A 9741-nucleotide genomic window follows, 5' to 3' on the forward strand; every position below is an offset into this window, starting at 1 on the left:
CCCGCTCGCCGTCTTGGCCCCTGAAGTCGGGACCTCGGGGGGGGCACCAGCCCTTCATCATCCTCGTGCCGCCGGCCCGTGGCAGCCACGCCGAGTGGCGGCAGGTCAGGGTGGGGGACACTTCGTGGCCCCGTGCTGGCGTCCCGGTGGGCGGGGGGTGAGCTGCCCGGTCCCGCGTCCCCGCCGTGAGCTCTGCGCCCCTCGCCCCCCGCTCTCCCCCGCCCCTGGCTGCTGCTTCCATCCCAGTCGGGCGCTGGGTAGCAGAGACCGAGCCGGGCGCGCGAGCCGGGTTTCAGCGGGCCCGGAGGGCTGGTGCCTCCGAGCCTGCCTCTGCCGCGGGGCGCGAGTGCAGGCCAGCCGCTTGGCCCGTCGCCGGACGGTTGTGCCCCCCGTCGCTCCTCCCAGCGGACCGGGTCTGAACCGGGAGGGGAGCAAAAGCCACGTCTGGTTTCAAGCTGCGTCTGAAACCCACGGCGCTGTGGTCTGGAGGTGGAATCGGGAACGGCTGGACTGGCCTGGCCTGGCCTGGCCTGGCAGGTTTGCTGTTTCACACGGCCTTGGCAGCAGCAAGGGGCTCCTAATGCATTTACTCATCCGATTTCGACGCAAAGAACTGGAGGAAAGTAGGGCTGTCTGTGAAATGGCCCCATGTGATGGTCTTAAAGGCGGCTTTGATCCTGAAACACAAGTGCAGCGCCGCTGCAGAGTGCCAGTGGCCTCTTCCTGTTGCAGTTGCACTGACGGCTGGATCGTGCAGCATTAAAATTCAGCATTTGAATCCCTGAACAAACTTGGCCCCCTTTCATCTTCTCTTTGGGAGAAGCTTGTTTGCTCTTTGGTGGCCCTCGCGCTGGAACGCTTCCAGCCCGAGAAACGATCCCAGCAAACATCTCGTTTTGAAAATGTGGAGGTTGTTCCAGGTTTTAAAATAATGCTGAAGATGAAATTGGTTTGAACAGCCTGAGGTTTGTCAGACTGCCCTGTCTGATTTGGGAGGGTGCCTGTTGATCTGAGATGTATAATTGTTTCTGTTTGCTGTAGATACTTCACGAGTCACGAGGATTTCAGCGCGGTGCCTGAATGTTTCTGCTTAAACCCTGTAGGTTCCTCTCTCCCAGCCCATCTGAAAGGGGGCACGGGACCCCCAAAACTTTTGGTTGAGTCAAATGTATGATAATCTCAAGCCATGTCGAGTTTGACAGCCATTCAAAGCTGCATTGACACGCAGACTGTTGACAGGTGCCACCTCTGCTTAACAACAGGGGCCTGATGGGCCTTGCTGACGCAGAAGATGGTCACTTGACTACAGCTGGATTTCACTTCTTGACTGCGTGTCAGTGGGAACGTTGGTTGTCCCAGCGGGTAGGAAGCTGGGGTTCAGAGTTGTCTCTGCACAAGTTGTTGAAACAGAAAGGAACAGTTTGGTGATTTTGTATGAACCAAGCCAGTAATTTACGTTCAGTCTCTGGTTATGCAAACTTGGAATTGAGTGTGCTGCAAGAGGCTCTTCTGCTGGCAGGGCAGAAACTGGAGCTGTTGCTCTGAGTAGGATTCGTCGGGCACCTGCAGGATATCTAGTTTTGTGTTTTGCCTTTCTGTTTCCTGTCTCGTGTTCCCCCTTCTCTTGTTTGTTGTGGCATTTCACAAGAAAGGCTTTTGTTTTTGTGCTAATCTTGAATGAATTGTTTTCTGCACCATTTCCATGGATAAATCATCTGAGTGACTTCATTAGCATTCCAGCTCTGATCAGGCACTGAAGTTGCTTTCAGTGCCACGTTCTTGCAGAAGAGTGGAACAGTGTGTGCTGAAACAAGGGGTTTTGTGTGTATTGCAGAGCTGCTGCCTGCATGCTCTGTTGTGTTGTGGAGTCTAGAAAAGCTCTGTGCGCCTTTTAAAAAAAATCTTTTATGGCCTGCAGGGAGGAGGAAAGGGACTCTTCCCCCTCCCTTCCCCACCCCCCTGTTCCTCTCCACAGATACCCGTGTGATATTGCCCAGCCCTCACTGCTCTCTGCCCCCTTCTCATGCCTCCTTTTGGCAGCCCTGGATTACTGGCTTGCTCCGACTCTGCACTGGGTGCACACACCTGCTTCGGTCTTTGCAGAAACACCTGTGATGTTTCTCTGGCCCTTTCTGAGGAAGGTATCATTGTATGTGTGCAGTGGTGCGATTGACACATAATAGCATGTTTGCTGGGTGCTCATACATGTCAGTGGGTTAGTTTCTGCCTCAGTTTGCCCCTGACATGTGGGTAAGTGTTGGACATAGCGGGACTTAGTGTTAGACTGAGAGCTTGGAAGTTGCGACACTGGCTGCTAGACCATGGCTGTCCCAGTGGTATTCTGCAGTCTGCACATGATCCATGAGCAGTGAGATCATGGCGGTGGCGTTAACTCCTCTGCAATGTGCCACCGGGTCTTTAGAGTCAGACCTGCCTGTGCTAAACCTTGCAGCCTGTCTGCAAGCTAAATATATAATATGCTTGGGCTCATGAGACTTCAGAGTAGTTACTGTGCAACATGCTGATTGAACCATTCCCCAATCAGGGTGCCACTTGCTGGAGTGGGTACCCAAAGCTTTTAATTAACTAAATACATGCGCTGTACTTTGCCTGATGCCCAGAGATGGGGGCTGACTCTTTGGCAGGCTGCTGTCCTTTTCTGCTGTGTGGGATACAGGGTCTGGGCGATGTCTACTTCAGCAGCATCTGTCCCGGGGGAACTGGACAACCTCCCTCTGTGGATGTGGAGTCAGAGCTGGGATCTGCAGCACTAAACACCCACATGGCTGAGTTTGTGGTGGGAGAACATTGCTGTGCAGATGGTCTGGCTCAGTGGCTAGCTCCTGACCACAGGCCCTTCTCTGGGCTTTGTCTCCTTAAAAAGCCGGGATCCAAGCTGCTTAGAGATGAGTCTGGGGTGGCGGGAGCTCAGCCTGCTCCTCACTGAGCCTAGTTCTCCTGGCTCACATACAGTAGCCAGACCGTATGTGAACCAGGGGCATGGGGCAGTCATGACCCTCATACTTCCTGCGCAGTGAGTGTCAGGTCTTCTCTACTGGCTTCAGCACCCGTGGTGCACCATTGCCACGTCGCATGGGAATTGGCCCATGTCACCACCATTTGTCTCACTGCGAACGGTGACGCGCTAGCACAACGCGCTCATTAGTCACTTTCCCCTTCTTTTTATCTGTATTCATTAGTGCATCATGTATACTCCTTCTTACTTCTCTCAAGCCTAAGAAATGCTGATAGTTGTGAATCACTAATTTCTCTGGCACCCGCTGGAACATTACTCACATGGTGCTGTTCTCGATGCCTGCATGCTCCAAAAGAACTGCTACCTGCCATTTAATGTAGAGGTTCCCCTGCCACTTAATATAGAGGTCTAGTGAATCTTAAGAGTAGGACAGGGGGTTTTGGGTTAGCACATGCACTGTATTTTTTCATCCATTTATGACCCCTGGCCCTCTCTTTTGGAAGTCCGATGGGGTGGAGAGGTATCCAGCATAACAGATATTAACTGTACAGCCGGCATGCTCAACTAGTGGCACGGACTACTTAAATTTCTGTGCTTTAAGTCACTTCTGGTAGACAAGAGTCGATTATAAAAGCTCCTGGTGGGAGCTTGTATTGTGGATACCTTGGCAGTGGGATAGGTGCCCCTCCGAGCTGGCAGTGCTTTCCTGTTCCTGGCTGGAATTTGGTGGATGACCCTCCAGGGCCTGAAGAGCCCGGTGCTTGTTTAGTGGGTCTTTGGGTTTTGTTTTTTGACAGAGCAGAGCCTGCTGCAGTCTGCCCTCCCTTCTCATCCAGAGCGGCTTGTTAGGGAAGGTTGCCTCCCATCTGCTTGTTACCCTTAAGGCATTCTTAAGTTGCAACGCACCTGGGTCCCTGCTGTGAGGGAGGCTGGCACACTCAGGGGTAGATGAGCCTCGCTGCAAAGAAACCAAACAGGTAAAATCAAAGCAAGCCTTGTTTAGTGTCACCTTTCCAGGAAAGGGATTTCCCATCATGCTTCTGGATGTTGGACTGTTTTGCCCAAAAGTAGCCCAGCATTTTGCTGAGGTTCACTGAGCCGAGAGTTTCTGTGCCAAGAAGGTATAAGGCGGTGTAAGGTATCAGGGGAATTAAACTGCCAGTCACCAGAGCACTGTCTCGCAGGTGAGCTACCAGCGTGGCTCCTGTTAAGAAAAGAAGCAAATACTGAAGTCCCGTGCCTGCTGTGGTGCCTGTGAAACCCTGTCTCTCTGTTTGATGGCAGTTTGATTTTGCAAGTGGCACCAAGTTCTGACTGTCAGTCTTCAGGACTCCTCTTCTGATCCGTGCATGGAGGAGGGATAGTGAAAATAGGAAGTATTTGGGTAAATCTCAGTTCCCTAATGAAGACTAAACTCCCAGGTGGGATATCATATTTTCAAAAGGTAACAAGAACAAGTGTTATGCTTTGCCAGGTTGACCCATTGGTGCATAAACTTTCTAGCCCACTAAGGACCTTCCTTCTTCTTTCACCCTTGTTTGGTAAGACGGTTGTGAAAAGAGGTAAATTTGTCATCTCCAAGCAAGTCAGACGTTTCAAGGCTCATTGCCTGTATGGTAGTGAGTCGTGCTAACTCAGCTCAGGCTGGCAGCTGACTGGTGTATATGTTTTGTTGGCTTCACCAGAAAGGTGCTGAATTGATAGAAACAAGTGATGACTGGTGGTGCCTCTATTGAGGTTTGCACTGGTTTCACTGGAGGGATTTTGAAGCCGACCTTGTTCAACCACAGCACTTGTCTCTTGCAGACAAGGCCTCGCTGTTGATGCTAGTCCAGGGGTTTAATTCGCTGCATTAACACTTAAATGAAGAAACCACCGAAGAGCTGTGATTCACTGTTAGTCACTGCCATGTCTTTTTCTGGTAATGCTGGCCCCTGTGTCTCTGCAGTATAGGCTAAACCTCACCCATTCTGTTACGTGGCCATCAAAGGGGTTCCATAGAAAGGGAATTTATGTGGCTTTGGCCAAGTTTCAACGTAGTCAGATTGGGCAAACCCTCACAAACTAACTCCCACGCCTGTGGACTTGACACTTTTTGTACTCAAGAATAGCACAAATGTTGACTGCATATGCAAGGGGAGACTGGCCTGGCTTTGCTAGTCGGCACTATTTGAGCAGAGGATGGGCAGGACATCCCCAAGCAGCCTGCTGCGTTTCTAATCTAGGTTTATTCCTGTCTCAAGTTGTAACTCTCCAGGATGGCTTTGCTGCTTTTATAGTTGACTAGCCAACACAGGTGAAGTGAAGCGTTTGTCCTTATTCTGCAGTATGTATCCGTTGCTTGAAGTTCTGATCAAGCTAAAAGGCTTCACTGTTGAAACTTCTGTGTTGTGTACTGAAAGTGCGTGCTGGGAATTGTGTGCAGTCCTGCTGTTTCCTCCGCCAGCCCACCTGGCTGTAGTTCAGTCCATGGTGCTGTACTTGCATTTAAGGTTTAATTGGAAAAGCTGTAGGGTTAACCTCTTCCTAATCCTTAGTTTCTGGGCAGAACAGCTTGTTTTTCTATATGCAGGGGTGAGAGGCAGCACACCAAACCGTATCACTTTATTAGTACTCTATTTGCTTCCGATGTCCCCAGCAACACCAGCTTTTCAGCCAAGCAAGATGGGACAATGCTGGCTTTGAAGAGTTGCACTGACTAGAATCAAAGCTAGCTTTTTGATTTAGCAAACCACGGGCCAGGAGGGAGCCCGAGAGTTGCTTTTGGTCTGCCGGACTGTCAGTTCTGTTTTAGCAATGGCAGTTTGCCTGGGCATCTGAGCCAGCCCCGAGTATGCGTTTATAAGCTCTCTTGCATAAAACTCCAGGAAAAATACTCGGTGGCCTAGTGAGACGCATTTGCGGGGTCTGATCCCTGTGACCTAGGCAGTTGATTTGCTGTTGGTTGAGAAGACCCGGTCCTTCCTGACAGTCTCTTATTTTTGATTTTCTATAGCAGAAGGCATCTTGGTTGCTGGCAATCAATGTAATTTATGTTGCTGCACCTTTTGTACCTCTCCTCGAGGTTTGTTGCCTCTGCATAGTATGTAAGCAGCTGCAGGCTCTGTCTTCAGCTTCCAAAAGTACCTGATGCAATTACAGTACGTTATTCTGTAATTACCAGCTTTTGGGGGTCATTTAGAACAAAAGGAATTTGCATAGGATGCCAGTGTGCAACTTGGGGACTGAAGTCTGAAGTGTTTTGACAGAAAACTGGGCATCCAGCAGTTGTCAGGATTGTGGTAGGCAAGTGCATGTCTCGGTGCTCATAAGGGATGGTGCAATGGAGGCATCGTATCCAGGTGCTTGTATTCAAATCCTGGGTTTGGAGAATGGGGCATTACTTCATGTCTGTACACCTTGCAACACACAGACCAGTGTCGTTTGTGCTGTGTGTTCCCTTCAAGCAATATTCTTTTCAGCACGCTTTTCTCACTTGCCTGGGGGTGGTTTGGTCAGGGCGGATCATGCCTTGAGCAGGGGGCTGGCCTAGATGACCTGATGAGGTCCCTTCCAGCATTACTTTACAATGAATCCTGCATTTTCAAACAGGCTTTGGATGAGGTGGAGCCAGTCAAATGTTTTTACAGCATAAGTTGGTATGTAAAACGATGTAAAAACAGTTTCCTTTGTGGAGTTTTTCCATCATCGAGTGCAGTCTCTGCTAGTTCTGTCTTGTGTTGTTTTTCGTAACTGAAATTTGTAGGTTTGTCTTTCAAGTGGTGCTTCCCTCTTTGGTGTCGTCTGTGAGTTGGCGCATCTCTGAGCAGGGTTTGGAGGAGCTGGCACTTTGTTGTGTATGTCATTGGCAAAGGGTTATCTGTGGAGCCCAGGGATCTCCAGAGGGGCAATCCTTCAGACCACAATGCGTCCATGTCTGCCCTTCGTACCAGGTTTTGAGGAAGTAGGTTTACTGGAATCCTGTGCAGGATCATCAGCTCATTTCCAGGTGTGTTTATGGTACCTCCAGGGAGGGCAGTAATACTTTTTAAGCCCTAAAGCTTCTTGCTAGGCTGCCAAAAGCAGCTCAGTTGAAACCAGGAAAACTCAAACATCACTGAAAACTAAGTATAGTATTTAACAGATTTTAAGTCTCTTGTTAATGGGCTTTATAAGACTAAGTTGACAAATGAAGATCTGGTTAGCTGTGTATAATTATGTGCTAAGTATAAAGTCTGATAACATAATATGCTAAATTGCAGTGTTAATTCTAATTTGCAGCAGTTCTTATCAGTGGAAAAAAGATGCAATCTGTTCAGATATTGTGCTTTTTGGGGTATAAAGGTGTGCAGGTGTGCTGTGATCCTGATGTGTTAGCTGCGCTCCCTGGGTCAGTACATGGTCTTCCTATCATTAGCCGGGCATATCTGTCTGCTGGATACAGACTGTGTGCCAGTAAATGTAGAGAGGCTGGGTGAAAAACTGTTTAGCCTTTTCGGTCTTTTAAACCCAACCTCCTACTACCACGCTGGCTCCTGCCTTTTCTTTGTTAGCTTTGCCACTGTCAATAACCTGCTTGATTGCCTGGGCCGGTGCTGTGGGCAGATTGCTACCACCTCATACTGGCAGGGCAGGGGCCATCTGCAGCTGCTTTAACTTCAGAGAGAGACTGCTACTTTGAGTGCCTGGCTTTCATTTTGTCATCTTTACCCAAGTTTATCTGTCCCTTAGCATAATATTAACTGTCAGTCCCAGATTGCAGGCTCTCTGGGACAGGGACCATCTCTATGTACTTGTGCTGTACTGTGTTCAATGGGGCTCTGCCTAATTTGTGTCTGTAAGTGCCTTTACAGAAATAATAAGGGATCTAGAGGAAGAAGATTGCTTACCTTCTAGCCAATTACTGTAAATGCTTAATTATGTGTCTGCACTCCATAAATTTTAGATTAGCTCAAGGTTAAGTCCAGTGCAATAGTGTTTAACAGTGGTTGCAGATGAAAAGTATTGGTCTCTGCACTTAGTCTTTCCTCTTTAGATCTACTTGTAAGAAATCTTTGGGCTGTAATCTTGTGAGTGGCTATGTCAAGGTTATTGGCTACCTGGAGTGCTCTCAACAAGTACGGGCCTTGGCAGTATGTGGGGAATTTCTTGCACTTGGGCAGCGAGTGACCTGGCTAAATGCAAGCGAGGTCTGTGCACTTGCCAAAGAGGGTGCTGGAGCTCACTGGACTCCTGTGGGGTCTGGAAAAACTGGAAGGAGATTATCCCACTTGATTTTATATTGTGATTCCTTTTCATTACCTGTCACCTTGAACAAAACACGGTGCTGTTTTGTGAGGTGCTTTTAACTGGACCTCGGTAACTCTTGCGTCCTGAGCCGGGGGGCAGCTCTAGCTATTTAAAGGTTCCAGGTGACTTTTTTTTTTTCTCCCCGTCAGATCAGTTATTGCAAAGAGAAGCTTTCTTTTGTTTTGTTTTTTTTCTGTGTTTTTTAAACTGTTTTACTCTGCACCAACAAACGAGTTGAATTCAAGTGCAAGTCGGTGATGTCCAGTCATTCAAGGAAGTGCTGTATTAGTGGTGTACAGAGTCTGTCTGCTTGCATCTCGGGCATTGTCACAAGTAGGCAGTTGTCTCTTGGCTAGCAACTGGGCTTATTGGAAACCAGAAAGGTCTCTTGTGATTGATTCTGTGCACAGAATTTAGTGAAGGTGGCTTTTCACCTGAGATGTTGGGTGTTCCACATATGTCTGCCGCCTAATTTGTGTTATTTAATTGACTTTCATTCCTAGCTGAATTGCACGGTGCAGGGCGAGGGAACTGAAGTACCCACGGAGTTATCAGCATACGCTTCTCTGCTGTGTGGGGGTACAGACTTGCTGGGGAAACCTTGCTTTGGCAGAGACTCAGGGTTGTACCTTCTCCCACGCACACTGCCTGACATGGGGGAATTTGAGTTTAGTCAGAACAAAATATTAAGTTCTTTTTTTTTTAGTTTGTTTTTCAGTGTAGCTTAGAATCACATTTAATGATTTAAAGCCAAATGCAGCTTGACAGTAAGTATTTTCCCACCCAGTAAGTACTTCTGCTGTTATCGAATCACTTGCTAGACATGTGGGCCCTACGTTTTAACCTTTCTTTTTAGTTGTATTTTACTGGTAATTGTTCTTCTTTCCTACATTTGGTTAAAGAGATGAAACTGGGTTGTAGTTTTCACTTACCTTTGGTCCAGTGGACTATGCAGATGAGCACCCTAGTTCAGCTGAACGGAAAAACCTCATTGTGCAGAGAAGATGTTATAAGATATGAAACCATACCCACTAACCTTTCAGACATGCTCTGGATGCCCACATAACTGTGTGGAGCGAGCTGCATGCATGGCAAATTAATCAATGCTCTTTAAATAGATTTCGGGGGAGACCTGGGAAAACCAGTGAAGTGCCCTCAAAATGGGAAGTTTCCCAGGAAAATGCATTGTTCATCCTAAATTTTAATTCAGTTGCAGGAAGACTCCAATGTGCGCAGAAACTATTTCTTTCAGCGTGCTCAAGTCCAAGCCAAAAATAAAACTGCCCAGAGAAACTTCTGAGAGACCTGCTCCCAGCCCCCTTGGAGGCTAAACCTGGAGAGCTTGTACAGCAGTGCCAAGCTAGCTGGTACTTATAGATTTTATAGACATTAGGGCTGGAAGGGACCTCGGGAGATCATTGAGTCCAGCCCCCTGCCCAAAGGGCAGGAAGTCAGCTGGGGTCATAGGATCCCAGCAAGATAAGCATCCAATTTGC

The sequence above is a fragment of the Crocodylus porosus genome, unplaced genomic scaffold (genome assembly GCF_001723895.1).
Source record: "Crocodylus porosus isolate Cpor-Errol unplaced genomic scaffold, CroPor_comp1, whole genome shotgun sequence".
In the NCBI taxonomy this organism is placed as follows: domain Eukaryota; kingdom Metazoa; phylum Chordata; order Crocodylia; family Crocodylidae; genus Crocodylus; species Crocodylus porosus.